Raw genomic sequence first — 19854 nt, 5'->3', positions numbered from 1 at the left:
CTCTGTCGGACTTCCGTCATGCGTTTGTTTAATAACGACACAAGACTTGGCTGGTAACATCTTTCCTTTTGTAGGAGACTGGACTGTCTCGGAATTGTTTGTGTAGTTTGTTCCTTTGTTGTGTGTCCACAACCCCCCGCCCCCCATATAATTTATTTTGTGATTTCCTCTCTTGATTTTCTGTTTGGCGCATTACATATTTGCTTTTCTGAGTGTCATTGAAGTCATCGTTGATTTACGTTTTTGGGGGCGCTCACTCTCGAGCAGAAGGCACGGAGACCGAGAAGGAGAAGGACGTGCCCGTCCAGTAGTCGCTTGAGTTGTGTATACGTTTTAAAAAGAACCAACACGACAGCTCATTTGTTTTCTGTCGTTTTGCTCCGCTGCAGAAACTGCCGTGTGAACGCAAGTGGGGCTGCACCGACGCTGTGCCGGTGCAGACACGCTCAGCGGCTTTGTACGAGTGAACGCTCCACACAATTTGCTGCGGTGCAAAATATATCGCAACAAAATACATCGGTGCAGCGCCGGAGCAAATGTGTGCCGTGTGAACACCCCTATAGACAGATCAAATCAAAATACTCACAGGCATATAATCTACATGTTTATCCTCATTGCAAAATGACTAATGTGACGGCAATTTACTGAGTAGAAGAAGTAGGAGTACGATCCTTCTTTGTTTGTGTCCGCATGACTGTAATACTGCCTCCCACTGGCCAAAAGGGGGGCACATCTGAAGGAGAAGGACAATTAGAGGTGGCGAAACCAGCGACACGCTGAGGGTCAGGGTCCATGACCGGCTGCCGCGTCGGCCAGAAACCACTGCGCCCGAGGAACAACCAATCGGAGACCGAAGGTCTGACTTACGAGATGTCAATCGTTTGTCACATACGCGCGGGCACACAGACACGGACAATCTCAGCAACAGTCTCCAAGTGCCTACTTCCCAGATCTGTGACCTCCCTGGCCTACTTCATATCATCCACCCGAGAATGTCTGCTTGCAATTCCTTATAAACATACATTGTGCGCTTTGACCTCCTGCGTGGTCTCCAGCAAACGTGTTTCTCCTTTTGCCACGTCAAGGACTGTGCCTTTCATGCACCAATTTCAAGAGAGGAGCTGCTTTGATTGGCGGCGAATCAATTCGCTGTGTTCACGCCCACAATGGCACAAAACGTCTACTTTAAACTGCGCCAATGTTACCAGTTTGACGTTTTGTCTGTGAGTAAAAATGGTGCAGTCAATCTAATTGTAGCCTACTAACGAAGCAATCTTTTGCTTCATTCACAGATCAGCCTTCCTGATGTTTTGCACCGAAGGACGATGTCAGGAAGGGCCACTGATCTGTCACGTGGAGCCGGTGGGGGGATTCGGCTGTGGGCTTACGTGTCAGTCTGCTTCGATCTTGCTCCCTCAACTTCATCGTGTCACCATTACGGATTCGGCTTCAAAGAGACGATCGCATGCAGAACACGTTCACACCTCAGCAACCGCCATTGTAATCTCGATAGAAGCAGACAGATTGCTTCAGAAGCACTACTAAAAGTTTAAGTCACGAGGGTTGGCTGTGAGGACGACCTAACCTTTAGAACAAGTCTCATTCCATATGTAACGTGTCAAAGTGCACGAAAGAGACAAAAGTAGTGCGGCCTCTTCACAGAAAATCTCAAATTGGTCACTGCAATTGTAGTATGACAGCTTTTTCTCTCCAGGAAAAACTTTCAAACAGCTTTTCATCCAGGAAGGCCAGGCCTTTGGCCCCAACTGTCGACAATGCCTTGAAATATGAAAGGATTACAAAGCAGGGGAAACCAGTCCAATGACACATCGTTTACTGGTTCGCTCACTTTTTCCACCAAGTACCATCTCCCCAAAACACTTGGCTCTCTACCACTATAATGACCAACATTCAAATATTGGAGAGTAGTTGGGGTTAATATTTATGGAAAAACAGGTTGTATTCCTAAAGGTGTAACGTTACAAGAAAAAAAATATAACAAAAAACTCCAGATTACACTAGAAAACATGACATCATACATAAATAAAAGCATTCTATCCGAGGAAAAAAACAATAATGCCAAAGCTGTGACATTACGAGAAAAACAACGCCCCAAGGTGAACAGTCAGTCGTTATTACGACACATATTAAAAGATGGGAAACTACAACAAATATGAAGAAAATAGGATCAGTGACAGTAAAGTTGTTATAATTACATAAAAAATGTGTAATTTCTGAGGATAAAATCAAAATATAGTGGGCAACTCAAGTGCCGAATTGAATTGGTTTGTAACCTCAAACATGAATAAATTGAGGTCATGTTTTCCATTAAAATGAATGAAAATGCATTTTTTTTCACCACATCATTATCAATCGCAAAAGCGTTTCAATTTGTGATTGGACCCAAGTACTGATTCAATTTCAATCCGTTGTGTCCTAATCTACACTGTATGTTTTGATTTGATTAAGTTTTGTTCCATGTTTCATCATGTTGATATCTCATCGCTTCCACCTGTTCTTATCAGTCCTGTCCCTTGTGTCGCCCGATCGGCTCCCTCCAGCCACTCATGTTTTGTCCAAGAGTGCTTCGTGGTATCGTCAATTTGATTGTTTCTTTTGTCATGTTTTCCTCATCATCTTCAGTGTTGGGTTGCTTTGTTGCTCCTGTGTTTTCTAGTTACTTTCTTTGGTGATTTTTGGACTTTTGATTCAGTGTCGTTTTTGTTTTTATTTTGCTGCTTCCCTGCGCTTGGGGTCGCCTCCCTTTTGCCACCAATTCCACCACGCAAAGCAACATCTCTCACAGTACTGCACAGTTTAAAAAAAATCAAAAATCAAAACAAACCCATGTTAAAGACTGAATGTAAAAAAAAGTACTTCCGAAAAGGTTCAATATAACTGACCTCCACTCAATTCTTTCAAATACAGTACAGGTATAGGGAGCAGTGGATTAGTTTATCAAGGAGTGTCTGAATGTCATCATTTTAAACAATTGAACACAGAGGACTCACTCACACGTTGACGATTGAAATCTGAACGCATGCACACTGCACTTCACGCCGGGTTCACAATGCTCTTGTTCTTATTCTGATGTCCCTTTTTAGTCTCTTTTATTCATGTTTGCCCCTTATATTCTATTCTTGTCAGGGCAATCATAACAGTGAGAATTTCATTGCACTTTGTTTTTTTAAAATGCACATAACAATGAAAGTATTGAATCTTGAATGCTGCAAGAAAATTGCATATTGAGCCAGAGTAACTTTATGTAACTTCACTGTACAGTGACTTTATTGTAGTTACATAAGCGGACTGACCTCAGTCTCATTGCAGCAGCAGCAGCTAGAGCAGCGTCTTTTGAGCAATCGACCTGACGGAAACTCATCTTGGCCATTTAAAAAAAACACGCTTTCATTTTTCAAAGCCATCGAACAATCCTCAAACCTTGAGATTGTGTCTCAAACACACAGGAATGCAATATATCGTGGTCGCAAAGGCCGGCACGACTGCGCTGTTCCCGGGTCTCGGTCGGCGACTGATGTTTTCACACTTGTGTGGAAGATTGCTATTTCTGCACACAGCCAGATGACTCAATTATTCATTGTGAATTCTGGCGCACTCACTTTACCTCTTTAAGGGAAGGAGCAGGGTGTGTCTTGCACGTGTTCCATGTCTTTCCAATGCAAGGCAACATCACAGAAGAAGAAAAAGCCGTGCTATTGCACAGCGTGCAGCAGCAGGAGGCAGGTAAGGGGAGACAAGGAGCTGTCATAAACATGCAGTCAAAGCGATATGAAGCGGAAGGTGCAGTTCAAACAGCAGAAGGAGGAAACGGGAAGAATCTGTCTCTCCCATCTTGTCTCACATCCAGCTGCGCATCCTCTGCTACTCGGTCCACTGCGACTGAGAAAAACACTTTCTAAAACACGAGCACGACTCAGCTAGCGGTCTTGACAGAGAACCAGACACGTATCATACACCGCAGCCTTACCAAAGGGTCAACTCTTCAGGATGCACAGAGGATCAGTTGAAAGCACGGACGAATGGGAATGATTTATCGGTTAAAAAAGAATGCACCAAAAACATTTCATGAAAAACCGTGATTAGAACTCATGGTTAGAACAGCGATCAAGAGAATTATGACTCTTCTCTTGACCATAATTGTGGAGTCCTACATAATGGCTCCGATGCTCCATTCTGCAAGTTTTCCCGTTTGAGTATTCGTGGTTGGGACGTTGAATGTTCCATGTACTATTCAAGAGATCTTTTACTGCCCGAAAAAAAAGAAAACAGCTAACTATACAGAGATAATAGTTTCGTAAAGGCTGATATAATACACTATAAATATGAAATAATCATTGAAACCTATTGTATTCTATTAATCTGGAGGGCCAGCACAACTTGGCTTATTTATGGTCATGCTCAGTCGTTTATTCATGTTTTTTTCTTTTGTATTCTTGTGCAGGCATGTATGTAGAATGTCATTGTGTAATTTTTAATGTCGGTTCTTTTGTGGTCGACTGGTTAGCACATCCGCCTCACAGTGCCAGAATCAAACACTGCAGAGGTGCAGTGTTTGATTCTGGCTCCGCCCTTCCTGTGAGGACTTTGCGTGTGTTCCCCGTGCCTGCGTGGGTTTTCTCCAGGTACTCTGGTTTCTTCGCACATTCCAAAAACATACATGGCAGGTTAATGGAACACTCGAAATTGTGATTGTGATCGCAAATGGATGTTTGTCTGTGTGTGCCCTGCGATTGGCTGGCAACCAGTTCGGGGTGTCCCCCATCTACTGCCCGAAGACAGCCGGGATAGGCTCCAGCACGCCTGCGACCCTCGCGAGGATAAGTGGATTAGAACATAGATGGATGAATGCATGTTCGTTTCCTGCACATTTGACAAGAAACATCTTCAATCTTGAATCTACTGCATGCACACTTCCTGTGTGATTGTTTCAGTATGTGCAAACCAGGCACTTTTATTGGACCTCTTTCCATCCATCTCTGACACACATCAAGCAAAAAAAAAAACCAAACAAAAAGTACACATCCAGGACTGACACAGTCTGTAACACTTCTATCAGCTCGTGCCGCCGCTGCCCATATTTCCCAGAGGAAACATGCTAGGAGCCAATTACATACAGTATGTCGACACCTCTGCACAAGCATTTTCCACAGCGCTCCTTGCATCATCCTTAGGATTTGGGACTCACTCTCTTGTGCTTTCACCCAACACATGCAGACATTGATCAAAACACACCGGCATACCACGGCATTGGTCACAAGCTTTTTTAGGAAACGCACGGTGAGGAGAGAGGAAGTCAAGAATGACGAGTCTTGCAGCCTGCCACACTACAGACCCCGAATTCGGATGGGTGGCTCCCAGCGCTTGCAAGCTTACCTTCAAAACTGTGCATCAAAACGAAACAAAGGCCGAGTGCATCTTGGGCCAGCGTGGACCTTAAACACCGTGCAAAGGCAAAGCACTTACACAACAAAGCGGAAGAGAGACACACCCCTAAACTGCCACGCTACCACATTCAGAGCAGGATGTGCTATCCAAATGACTGTGCCTAATACTCACTATTGCATTTCCATTTGAAAGGGCTAGCCTTATCGTGGCTGTGCAGACGCGATGAAGCTCCCCTGCTCCGCCAAGCCTCTGTCAGGGAGGCCATCGATTGGAGCCAGCCGTGAAAGGCCGGTCATCCTCAACAATGGCAGCTTATGGAAAAAAACATTTCCTTGGGTGAATTCTAAAATGTTAACTGACATGCAGGTTTGAGATGATGCTCAAGCTCTCAGCAACTTTGATCCACATGCAGATACACAGAGACGGGAGAAAGAGCTGTGCCGGTTTCAGCTCAATCAACTACGCTGGCTCCTAGTTAGGCGAGTCATGCTGCCTCTCTTTGAAACCTCTGCACTGTGAGGCGGACGTGCGAACCAGTTGACTTCCGTGCCGCCTGAGTAAATTCAACACACCCTGTTTTTTCAGTATATTTCTATAAATCTACGTAAGCGTCTGGATTTTCACAGGATCACTTACGGTATGCATCATTTCCACAATTTCACAATGGATCACATATACAACATTTGTAGAAATTCATAATGTTCCATCATTGGTGGTCTATTTTTGGAACAGGCCCGCGGGCAACCCTTGGGGGCTACCTGGTGCCACGTTGGTGACCTTTGTTGTAGTTGCTATTTAGTGTTAGCAATAAGCTAGCAGACGAAAATGGTAAGTTATGTGGTTGTTTTAATCACACGAGGCGTAATGCACTCCATGCACGGCAGCTCATGACGTATTTCCTGTCAGAAATACGGAGGCGTACGACTTTCAATTTGTTCCAAGCGACCAGGACTTCATCCAGAGCTAAAAACAAACAAACATAATTTTTAAAAATTGTCTTAACGTGGGTTTTAGTGCCATGATCCTGTTGTGCTTGCTTTGTTTCCTTTGTCTCCAGCTTGAGAGTGGGTGTTTGCTCACAAGCTGCATCTTACACAAATTTAGCCTCATTACCTACTGCCTTTAAAAAGCCATTCCAGGCCGACTACCACATTCGTAAAATTCGCCTTGCTCACGACTTTGTATCCAAGTGCTTGAATTCTCTATGCCAGTGGTGTCAAACATGCGGCCCGCGGAACCGGTCCCCAAGGACGTTCGATCAGGCCCGCAGGATAATCTAAAAGTGAAAAAATGTATAAAAGACACGGAATGAATATTTTTAATAAGGTGCAATTCGTGCAATAAGGTGCAATGTCCTTGATAGCAGATGCTATCAAGGACATTTGAAAACTTTATTCTTTACACATTTAATAGCACTCTCTTTAGTTGGTAAGGTTTAGGCAGGGATTACATTTAGATTTTATATGCACATGGGTCAATGGTTTAAAATGTCATTTCTTTATAAATCTCGTTTAATCTTAATAAAGTGCATGACTATATTTTTCACTACCAATTACTTGTTAAAGTTTTGTGCCTTTGTACAATCAATTGGATCAGTTGCAATGCATATATGTGAATGATAAAAGTAAATTGCACATTTGTCTAAAGAAATCGAAGGTGCTTCATGAAATGTTTTGTAAAAGATATCTTCATTAAATTGCAACATTTTCCTAATGTTCTTGTGCTTCTTTAGACCAAAACAAAGGAAAGACATATTATTTTGGTTATTTATAGCAGAGTATGGTATAATATTTAATGGTCCGACCCACTTGACATCTACCGAGGCCGTATGTGGCCCACAATGTGAAATGAGTTTGACACCCCTGCTCGAGGCGCTTCATGTTCATGCCTCGTCGTTTCTTTGTTCCATGTAAGTCGTATTTTGGTTGATACTTAAGAGTCTCGATTTGTATAGTATGCGCTTTGGATTTTCTTGTACTTTCATGATAAGCAAATTCTATTTACATTTGTCCTTCCTTTATCTGAGTCTACGTTTGAAGAGCCCAATTCTGTCCAGAGAACCCCGGACCACCTTGAAATTTGGTAATAGCTATAATCCACAGCTTGGACTTAGGGCTTTACAAAGTGGAAATGTCATCTGAAGTTGTGACTTTGAATCCCTCCTCCAGCCAGCCCTGTGGTGTACTGACGATTACGTTCAGCCATTTATTTGGAAATGTTTACTAGTGAGCCAGTACTACAAAGGAGGTGTAACGTTTATACGTCCGGCGAGACAATTCAACTATTGCAACATCGAATCGACGAACATAGTCAGTCCAGCTGTCTTTGTTTCTTTTTTCTCGGCTGCCCAGCGAGTTACGAAGCTGCGCTCTCCCCTGTTGTCAAAGCGAGGCGCCTGGCTATCGAGAAACCATCTCAGCTTCAGAGAAACATTTTTCATCATCCTTCAGTTCTTAGTCATTGTTGTCATTATTTTATTGGTTGTATTTTGTTTTGTTTTTTAAGTTCAAATGTGTTGCATCTGCACCATAGTATGAGACAAAGATTTTGTGCCCTCTAAACAAAGTTGGGTTAAGCATGTGCATGTCTATGTTCACACAGACCTGCATGTACTGTGACATAGCAAATGGCTCATTGAATGAGATATGATACTTTGAGTACTTTGCTGAAACACGCATAAGTGGAGCAAATAAGCTAACACATCATTCTCAGTCATTTAACTCATTTCAGAAGATTGAGAGTATATTTTGATTGTAGATTAGTACTCCTCTGTGGCCTAAATGGTGCATCCGTATTGTCCATTATCTTTGTTTCATGTTAAATTTTAGAGTAAATTTCAACTGAGAGTGGAAATAAATATCTTAAAGCCTCCTTTATGGAAGAAAAATACTTTCGGCCAAATTGCTGCTTATTGCACAGTGAGTTGATACACTGTCACCAAACAGCACTTATATCTAAACTCTGCAATCGGAAAGCAAAACATTTTTTTTAAAAACGTGTGTGTGTGTGTGTGTGTGTGTGTATACACACAAACTTGAATGTCTACATTTGTAAAATATTCTCTCAAACTCTTCTGAAAATTCAGATGAAGGCTAAATTACTGCAATTATTTGTACTTGAAATATGCAACAGATTGCCTTGAAAATAAATTTCATATTTTCAAATGTCATGATTTAATTTGAAGACAGCATAAAAGAGGCTCAATATAACTGCAAAAGAACAATATTTTGCCAGTGCAGCACACTTGCGTGTGTGTGTGTGTGTGTGTGTTTGGGGGCTGGGGGAGCGTCTGGTCTAAACGTGCCGATACGACAGTGCAGGACGCTACTAATTAGTTTATCGCAGGGTCCCGTAATTGGGTTAGCAGAGATTCAGTGACAGCAACCGTGTCGACAGAGCTAATCTTGTTATTGATCAAATGACTTCATGCAGCGACAAACACAGCAGGTGCTTTCGTTGCGCGAGTGCGAGCACAGCACAACACAGCCAATCCGCTTGGGATCTCAGCTCTTCTGTGTGATGCATACATTTAGAAACAAAATTAAAAACAGATTTAAAAAAAAAAAAAGTCAGAGATATGACACGCTTCCTTGCGTGTGTTATATTTCGCACTTTTGGAATCTTGTGGTACTTCAAATTATACTCTGATTTGTCATCATGGACTGTATGTGCCACACAAAAAGGAGGGTGACCTACGCATGGATTTTAGCAGGCTCAATGGTATTTTGTTGCGTTTGCTTTCCAGAGTACCATTATCTGATAGGTGTGAGGTGCAAATCTGCAAGGTGCCATGGGAGTGAAGTACTAAATAAAGATATTTTTCAAAGTTTTGAGGCTCCAAGAAACCTCCACCCCAGTTGTGTCACTTTGCTTTCCGACTTAACACAATCTGCTTCTTCCAAAAATAGCTCAGCGCTCCTCTGAAGCAGGCTTTTGGCTCACCACTGTGACTGACAGTTATGGTAGCGTGCAGAAAAAAAAAAAAAAGAGACCACAATATCTACATTGTGACAAGACTACCAACTCACTACAGGATCTGGAGATGCAGTTTGTGTGATGTTGCTGCTGTGCTGCATGCTGAAAGAGAGGCGAACAAATAGACGAGACTGCTGTTGCGGGAAGACACATATGACACCTAACCTGACACGCCAGATGCTTGTTTCACAAATCCATAATAGGAAGAGCTACTCAAATTGTTTAAATGGGGTCAAGAAGAAGAACATAAAACTTGGATGAATGGATAACAGCTCGGGATGAAGCTTTTAAATAGATTTAGAATCAAAAATGCCTCATGGATTGTTCAAATTTTCGGCTAAAAATTGATTTTTCTTTATCAAATGCAACACAGTGGATATGTGAGCCATGGGTATTTTTCGTGTCCGCTATCGGTCACCATCCTCAAGTCCTGCTGCAGTGTCTGTGACTTGGAGTGTGGATAGCTTTAAAAGGCGGGCATGGCTTGCTGGGTGACACACATGTCAATGAAGGAAAATGTCAAGTTAGCTGGCTTGTAGTCTGCTTGTCCAGTTATTTGCGTGAGTTGTGGGGGCATTACAATACACTCGAATGAGCGACGATGGCTAGATTAAAATGGCTGACATCGATGCCTTGCCGTCTGTGTTAGCGATTGTAGATGTGCTGTTGCGGAACATCTTTTTTTAACTGTCAAATGATTTTTGGACATTCTCTGTCTTTTGCAGACTCTTTCCTCCTGCATTTCTGCCATTGCACCGCAACTTATTTCTATACTGAGAGGTATGTGTGAGTTCAGTAACATCTGTCCATGTGGGAAAAAAAAGCTAACTACAAACCGGGACAGAGATTTTCTTTGGAATCGTATTATTCAATTTACTCAAAATCCTTGGGGCCCCAGTCATAGTTCATTGGGTAAAATATTGAGTGAAGACTTGATAAGCAACTGTGTCAACTGTGCAACTGGAGTCAGTCTGATAAGAATGTGGGCCACTATCGATTAAGAATTATGGATGACTCATCATGCGTTGAAAAAATTGGGGAAAAATTGAGCGCTGTACTGGGCTGCATTCAACAGAGGCGCTGTGGATTTGGTTTCAACTTTCAAGAAGGCCAACATGATGTCATCGACGGGCAGTGGTGTTACGTTGACACAGATCTGCATCCAGACTTGGAAAAAGGAGTTGAGAACTTTCAGAGAGAAAGATTCTCCCCTGCCAGTGAGAATCATTCCACTGCGTGGTTTGACAAGAACATATCCTGTTTCGAGAAACTTGCCATGGATTGCACTACGCAGTTGAGCATTGTGACGGCCATAAAGATTCTCAAACTGGTGTTGAACTGTGGTCGAGGAGAGAACGATTTCTGACCAGGAGGCAATTTTGCGACTCTGTTCCGATATCCGCCAGTGGGCCATGGGTACATGTACCGTATTTTCCGGACTATAAGTCACAGTTTTTTTCATAGTTTGGCTGGGGGTGCGACTTACATTCTGCAGCGATTTATGGGTGAAATTATTAACACATTATTATATCATTTCACATGTTATTTTCACATTAAACCGCAAGAGGCTGCTCTAGACCTGTATTGATAAAACAGTCGGACGTAAGCGACGTAGAAAAGGAAGCGCTGCATCTTCTACCTGTGGAGTTGGTGGAATTGCTTGAAAGTGACACAGAGGATGACGATTCCATTGGCTTTAGTGTTTTGGAGTGACATTGATGGTTTGGTGAACCTGTTAGCATGTTCTTTATGCTATAGTTATCCGAATAACTCTTAATATGTTACTTGAACATACCAGGCCCATTCTCAGTTCGTCGTTTATGCGTCATGTAACGTTAGCATATCGTACACTTATTCAGCATGTTGTTTTCGATTTTATTTTTATTTTAAATTGCCTTTCAAGATTTTATCAAATAAATTTCCCCCCCAAAATGCGACCTATACTCCAGTGCGACTTATATATGTGTTTTTCTTCTTTATTATGCATTTTATGATTGGTGAGACCTATACTCCGTAGCGCTTTATAATCCGGAAAGTACAGGAGTGACTTTTGGGAAACCCTTATAGAGCGGTACCTTGACTTCGGAGTGTGCCAACCAACCGTTTCATTTTTTTGGTTGCTTTGTTTTGTGTTGCGAGCCAAACTTTGAGGAACAAGATCGCTTCAAATACACTGATGCTCAATTGAAGTGAAGCCAAAAAATGGAGCAATTGATGTAATGCCATCTCAAGTGGGTAAAAAGAGTCACTGTCGCCGATGCATTTTCATCTGTTGATTTAATAGGACAAACAGTCAAACCCTCACCCTCAAAAAATAAATAAATACGGAGCTGGAGTCGGCCACAACTCACACCGAGACACTATTAAACTGACTAACCTGCCAACTTGTAACATCACTCACTAGGCCACGCCTCTTAAAGGGACACATCCAACACTTACGTATGCTACTACTACAATACATGTAGTAAACCGACTTGAAAAAATCCAGCAATTTGAAGACTCTTAATTTGTCCACGGGGGTGAAGGAATGTCAATGGTTGTTGACTTGTCTTGTATCTGTCTCATTCAGTCGAAACTAATGAGGACAGGCAGGAGAGAAAATGGATGGATATTGATGTCAGGCATCAGTTAAATCGATCAAGTCAGTGCATTTCTTTTCACAAGGAACTGTTATTCAGTTCTGATAAAACTGCTGCTATGGCAACATCTGCCGTCATCTCTTCAAGGGAAACCATCAAGGTCCACTTTGTGAAAGGATTTACCTTTATTCTTGCTATTACACGCCTACCGTGCGTCATCCATAACCTCATTTAACCTTAACTGTTAATTTGGCTTGGACTGAAAACCAAACCAGACCATGCAGGGAACACATCACTGGTATCGGCCGGAATCCTTGTTCATCTCTTTTCAGGAGACCGCAAAACGCCACGTTTGTTCAATCATTCATATTGCATTGTCAAAGAGAGCAAGCCATTTTCAACAAATGGTCAATAATTGGTAAAAATGACACCCATAAATGTGGACTGACCGCATTGATTTGTGAATAAAAACACAGCATTGTGACAGAGCAAATTCCAAGCCGACACCAGCGATGCAGAGTGCGAGGCAAAGTCCTCATGTGAAATGGTATAAACCGTCTTCAAGCGGATGTTTTGGTACGTTGTGAAAAAGTCCTTCAAGACGAAGGCGGCCTCTGGGGTGGTTTTAGTTGATGTGATCCCACTTTCAGCGAGCCACTCTTATTAAGCAGCACATCTAAAAGCCGGCAGATTCTCTTACTAAACCGATCGATACAGAACCCGCCTCTCTGGGGGAGACCTCGACTCCACCCTTCCTGCAGCTTTCGGAATTCCCGCACTCTCACTTGCACACGGTCTGGATGGAGAAGCGGTGGATACGTTTCGCCACCCTGAGACCGAACCGATGCAAACAGTCCTCAGAGAGAGAACAATCCGCCTGTTCATGAATAAATAAACACAGCAGTCAGTGTGAACACTCCCGCTGTCCTCTTCATCCCATACACCTCCGTGACAGTCAGAGGAATCGATAAGCGCCGCTCTTCTGCAAAGGTGGGCTGCTGTTGAAACATTTCCTGTACATGAGCATGCTCCCCATTAATGTTAAGAGCAGAACTGGTACGCAACCAGGGCAAAACATGCAAATGAATTCAGATGGCAGAGTTGGCCAATTTATGTTGCCACACAACACATCCACCCGCCCGTCGGGAGGACTGACAATCACTTCATCTCCTCAACGTGAAACACGCCACTTTGACCAGTGTGTCCAACAGTGGAAATTGAGAATTGTTGTGCGGGAGTGCACCAAAATGTGCAGCTTGAAGTATTTCTAGTTTGCCCTTCCTCACTACATGTGGCAAGCCAGACAAATAAAAAGAGTCAAAAACGGAGGTGTATTTAAGCTTCTCCGCTGAGCAGTAGCCGGGAGGCACAGTTGCCCTAAATAAACAAGAATATTTAAATGCCTCCAAATTCCATTCGGTGAACTCACACATGTCTCTGTGGCAAGTCTGATCCCCCCCACCCCACCGCACCCCATCTGTGGGCTGAACATGAGGTCTTATCACAGATTCACTAGAACCACTTTTATTTCAGGCAGCATTGAGTCTTGTATTGCAAAAGTGTGGCGGTCGATGCGTCTCACGCACACTCAAAAGACCAAATAAAAAGACCACCAGTATAATATGAGGCTTAGACGTCTGCTTTGTTGGGATTCTTTTTTTCCTTTCTTTTTATAAGGACACAGGACGCCAGCGGGAGTGTGGGAATACATAGGAATTACAAGGTACAAATTGCTTTCAAACTGCAAATACATGAACATGTTTTCAAACCTACCAAGTGGGCCAACTCCTGCAGAGGCTACCCAAATGCAAACGCACCAGGTAGAACAGTAGCAATGAATTCAACAAGGAATTAATTTTACGGAGCTTAGGGTATGTGCTTCCTGCGATGCCTAAGCTTAAGTCTTTACCGAGCACCACACAAACAAAAAAATGCAACTTGCAACATATACCATGACAGTAATTTCACACCCCGAAACAGCGAGACCACCCCTGTGAACAGAGTGGAATGGTCCCTTCCAATTTGCCACCAGCTATTCCCCAGTTGCTACTTGCATGTGGCAGAAGCATGGCCTCACTCTTTGACAGCCCTGAGGTAACGAAGATAAGGCAAGAGAGAGAACTTGATATTCACGAGGTGACACAAAGCGACCGCATAACAGCAAAGGTTGCCATGTCAAACAAAATGCATGTAAGCCATCTTTCAAACAGGAAGGTCTGATGCGGCCAGACAATGGTTGTCAAAGCCACACCCCGGTGGACAGGATTGCAAATGATAAGCCTTTCTATGTCATATTATCTTCCCAAGAACAGCTGTGCCGCTGCCGCACCCGGAGACTCATCATGACAGCAGCTAATAACAATTGACACTTTCCCAGGGCTCACGTGGTCGACTGAAACAAATACATTTGCCACAAGGCCATGCTGCCATGTGCAACTACGAAGGTGTTCAAGATGTACTTACAAAGTGACTCACTTCAATTTATGTGTCATTAGATTTCTCATTTCCGTTTTCGACCTGGCTGCACACCGCAGGGTAAAGCAAAAATGTAAAATAAAAATATAACACACATCCAAATAATAAGAATAATAATCACACAATGTCATATCCTTACAAGTTTACAAAATACATCACATTCCATCATAGCACGTGGTGAATAAAAGAGAACCAGCTAAAAACAGGTGTGGCCATCATGAACAGTATCCCTCGGGGAACTTTTTTAAGATGATATAAGAACTGCTGGAGTGGCGAGCATGGGTGGTGGTATGCATGGTGAGTAGAGAACGAAGAAGGGCTGGGAACTTGCCAAAGAGTGTTTTCTAGATCAACACGGACCACTGAATTTGTGGATATGAGTGAAGAGAGGGCCAATTGAACAGGGGAGTACAGTTCACAGTGGCGAGTATGAAAGGCAGCACCAGTGACAAAGCGGGTGGCAACATGTGTTATCGTAGTTTGCGAATCACATGCGGAAATGAATTTTAGTGGATTTCCTAATTATTTAAACATGATTTGAAAAGCAAGGCCTTCTCGCTGGCAGAAATACTATCAGTAGCACTGACCTACATTTGGTTAGCCTCACAGCATAGTTGCCAAAGTCTTATTTAAACATTTTAAGACCCCCCTCAAAAAAAAAAGAAAAAAAAAAAGAGTCCAGCTGCTTCGAATTAACTTTGGCAAATGATCATGACCTGGAGGACTTAGAATCCACATAGACAAGAAAAACCAGAAAACGCATTTGTATTTTTTATTGGTATTGTGACAATAAGTTACAAATGACGGAATGCATTTAGCCTGTTAGGCCCACGATTTATAATTTCAATTGTAATATTGGTTTCGTAAAATTCTACATTTATTCTCAGCATTCTATTCGCTAATGTCCTTTCATCTCGTAGGGTTTCTCTTTGCTGCACTGCTTCCGGTACGTGTTTGCGGATGTTGTATCTTTGGAACATCTGACTTCAGCCTCAATGTGCTACGATGTCAATCTAATCTGCTGAGGATCAGTCGTGCTGGCCGATGAAACTGAAACTATATTAGAAATGGGACTGTTTTTCCTCCCAAGGCCGTCAAGCTCGCCCTCGATGACATGAACATTTTCCTGTCCTCCGATTGGTTGTTCTGAGTATAACTTGTTCCGTCCAACATTGTCTGGAAGAAACATGTCTGCAGACGTTTAGTAATCGGCATCAGTGGTGAGTGTCATACATCTAAAAATAATTTATGCTTTTGTCATGTTATTAGACAAATACTGATCGGGAACTGCTCCAAACAATGCACATGACACAGTTGCATGCTGTCATTTGAGTTTTTGTATAGGTCATTTTCATGACGGCGACGAGGTGGTATTAAAAATGTGATTAGTTCCCATGGAAGGCCCAGGTCACAACACAAAGTCTGCCGCCAGTATCGAGAAGACAATTGTGTTTTTAATTGATCATTTTCAGTCCCCTTACTTTATGTCTACTATACTGATTCTCACTGTATTACAATGGTCCAATGCTTCAAGCTAATCAATGCGACAGAATAAGATCTTTCAGAATGTGACACTATCTGGGATCATGAGGCATACAGTGAAAGTTTAGTGGCCAGAGTTAATATCCTTGTTTCTTCACTTGCCTTCTGCATTGCCTCCTTGGCCTCTGCTCAGCATTAATAATTGAGAGCTTTTCATGCAGACATGATTCCGTTGCCATGAGCCTGTTGGTTTCCACATCTATAGCATTGAAAGTTGGCCGACAGGCCTGTGTAAGGCACTGCACTAAGACTTCCGGCTAGGACACGCCTGTCTGACTGATATATACCACAGTGATATGGAGAAGGTGCACATGCAGCAGTTTTATTTTCACCACTGCACACCTTAAGAAGCAAAGACAGCTTTTTGTTACTTGTGTTGAAAGGTCTGCCTTTAGGCTGAAGTCTTTCCAGTAGATATGTTCTTCACAACATGACTAAAACCACAACTCTGGACTGAGACGTGTCATAAAATGCTTATCTTACATACAAACATCTGCACTGGTGTTTAAGTGAGAAATTATATATACTGTACAGGAGGGTACAAAAGCAGAGCACAGGAACGTGTATTTGCTTTCGCTATTTTAGCACATAAGTATAGTGGCTGGGGAGCATAAACAAAATCACAAACTCTGAAACACTTTTACATTGCACAAAACAAATTTACATTTTAGAAGACAAAAAGACAGTGAATACATTGAAGATTCAGAAAACATTACATTTCAAAATACAAATGAATAAAACATAGACATGGGTGGATGGATAGACAGATAGATAGATCCATAAGATAAGATAAGAACCATATACGATATAACTCCGTAGTGGTGCCTGGCATTACGAGCCAACTGAGTATTTAGATATGAGCTCTCATTCGGACGATTTATTTATGTATTTATTTTGCTTAGTCTTGCAAGCATACATTTGAGATACAAGTGCTGTCTGGTAGCAGTGACTCAACTCACATCACAGTAAGCAACACTTGGGCAAATAGTGAACAATCAAACACAAAGAGGGTTCAAACCGAACAAGAAACAAAGAAAATTACACTTTGTGGTTTTTTTTCAACACCACTTAACCTTGAGTGCGCTAGCTTAGTGCTCATGCTTACACATAATGAGGAATCCACATGTAGCCTTAGAACATCCAGTGCAGAAACACACTGAGACCTTCAATATAACAGTACTCACGTTTATATATTCCTTATCCTCTGTGAGGAGCCAATAGAACTACTGTATACAAAGGCCCCGTACAATAATTTTCTGTCTAATACCGCCCTCAGGTGGCCAAGGCAAGCAGCAGTAGTACAATGGACATTCCACTGATGCCAAGTGTGACAAAGCTGTTTAATTATTAAATCATGCATGTGTGACGTTTCATAGACTATACAGTTTTTCATGTAGCTACTGTATATGAAAGCGATGTTAGATGCATGCATGGGCAGGCAACTAAAGTTGTGTACAGCTCCAACCACACGCTCTCTCGCTTCCTTAATCTATGAGATGAAGACAGCAAGGGCAGCACAAAAGAGAAAGGAGCACTCTGGTCCTTGTCGCCTCAGATGCAACAGCGACAGGGATTGTTCCATGCCCTGTCCGGAGCATCTGACTGTTCTCTACCCCTTGACAGAAGGCTGACTCTGCCCTCACTCGCTTGATGTCGGACGCACGAGAAGAATATGGAGGGTGACAATTGTTGACAGTTTGTACAACAAGCAGGGAACAGGAGGCGCTTCTGTGCAAAGTGTGGCTGTGCTGCATGCTGTGAACATCATTGCCCAGGATTCCAAACAGGGGCTGCAGCTTCATAGCTCATGTGAAATGTGTAATTGCTGATATAAGTCATCAGAGAGGTGGCCCAGAGGGCGAGACTTGTGCTTTGGTCAACACAAACAATGTAACGAGGTAAAATGGGCAACACATGGGTTTTTTTTGGGGGGGGGGGGGGCTCAGGCGGGGTCCTCTGTCTGTGTTGTATAATGGAATACATGTATATTTTGTCTTTTCAATGTCCTCTTCCTATGTCTCTTTTAACAACACAAGCACTAAATGGATCTTTTACAATACCATCCATCCATCCATTTTCCAATCTGATTCATCCTTAAAAGAGTCACGGGGGGTGCTGGCTTCGGGCATGAGGCGGGGAACACCCTGAACCAGTAGCCAGCCAATCGCAGGGCACACACAGGCCAACAACCATCCGCGCTCAAACTCACACCAAGGGACAATTTTGTCCCTTCAATCAGCCTGCCATGCATGTTTTTGGAATGTGGGAGGAAACCGGAGTTCCCGGAGAAAATCCACGCAGGCACGGTGAGAACATGCAAACTCCTCACGGGGAGGCCAGAGCCAGGAATCGAACCCTGCACCTCTGCACTGTGAGGCCGACGCGCTAACAACCAGATGACCGGGCCGCCCAATAAACAATGCATTGAACATAAATGTTTTGGTTGTGTGCTTACAATGCTTGAGTTGAGTGAAAAAAGGAGCAATTATGGTACTTTAATGCCACTCGCACATGGGCAAGGAGAGGCACAGTTGCTGATGCACTTTCAGCCACTTATTGAGCGAGACAGTCAAACATAAAGTCAAAATGAGAACACTCGCAACGAGCTGCTTGTAGGCCACACCTCATGCCCAGATGCTCACACCCAGACTAACCAACTCCAACTTTTGACGTCACTCACTAGGATGCACCTCTTCAAGGCACACAGCAATATTACATTACATAAAGTAGGTACACCTTATAAAACCACTTCATCTGAGTTTTGTTTGATCAAATTTGCCACATTTTAATGTAACATTGCTAACGTTATGAAATTGACCACATTATAAAGTGAAATTGATGACACTGTAATGTGACATTTCTCATGTTAAAAAGTGGTGAAGAGAATGAAAGAAAAAAAAATCTAATCTAATCTAATCTCTGGTGACGGTCCATCATGCTGCCAATGTTATGCGATACATGCACACCTGTGAAAAGTTTAGGCTTGAAAAGTCGATGGAAAGGGCATTGAAAGGTCATTTTGGCCTTTTGGACACTTATAATAAGCAACTGCAGTTTGTTAGTGTGACTGGTGCTCCTCTCATCACCATGTAAGGCAGCCCACGCCCCGTGGGCCATGAGCGGATTAGCGATGAGTGTTTGTGATGGGGAGCCCCCTGACAAAGACTTTATTAATTAGGCTCGCATTGACTCTGGACCCTCGGTAATATGCGGCACACGCTGACTTTGATCAAAAGTTTTCTCGCCAAGCTTCATCACATCTCGCGCTGCAATCCTCTGCATGATGTAAAACCGCCATGCGTGCAATGCGCCGGGGGTGTGTGCACGAGAGGGGAGGGGTGGAAAAGGAAAGTGGAGTTGCGGATGGAGGGGGTGAGCGTGCACCATTTTCAAATTGGTCAGGCAACTTTCACACATGGCTGACCAAGCGGCTATGCTGCACTTAAAACCAAGGTGCGACTGATTGATTGATTGATTGATCACATAGGGAGGGGGCAAATCGTTTAAAAACTGTCCACGAGTCTTTAGTGCGGATAAGCAGAAAAGACACTGAAGGGTACTCACTCGACCTGCCGGTGCTTCAGAGGAGCATCTCCGTATCTCGCAGCCAGCTTCTGGGATGACTTCTCCCGGGACGAGGCGCCTTGAACATCGCTATGCTTCCTGGCCGGGCTCCAAACCTCCTTTAGCGACTCTCAACGCTCATTGTGATTGTGTTCACCACGGAAGATGACAGCTGCTATGTTAACACACAAACATCTGATGTGGAGCCCTTTTTTGTGCCCCGCATTTGTCGGTCTCTGTGCTTGCAGCGAACAAGTGACAGCGGCTATTTGAAGGGATGCTGACGCGGAAGCTGAAGGGGCTCGCCTCCTTC

At 43.2% G+C, this 19854-nt stretch overlaps 1 protein-coding gene across 3 annotated transcripts in view; it reads right to left on the bottom strand.

Moving 5' to 3' along the window:
* The window catches only part of LOC147211257 (uncharacterized), a 54134-nt gene extending 34280 nt beyond the window's left edge, over window positions 1-19854 (bottom strand). For 2 of the 3 annotated variants that reach the window (XM_086124529.1, XM_086124547.1), the window contains exon 1: window positions 19542-19854. The gene's annotated coding sequence lies outside the window, so the exon portion shown is untranslated. Of the gene's footprint in view, window positions 1-5394; window positions 5480-19541 lie in introns of those variants that run through there. The other variant, XM_086124539.1, reaches the window with a different exon arrangement.

Source organism: Hippocampus guttulatus, chromosome 1 (genome assembly GCF_054856545.1).
Source record: "Hippocampus guttulatus isolate MCC_2025c chromosome 1, RoL_Hgut_1.0, whole genome shotgun sequence".
In the NCBI taxonomy this organism is placed as follows: Eukaryota; Metazoa; Chordata; class Actinopteri; order Syngnathiformes; family Syngnathidae; genus Hippocampus; species Hippocampus guttulatus.
The sequence above is the reverse complement of the archived record's forward strand: the minus strand, read 5'-3'. Positions and strand labels throughout refer to the sequence as shown.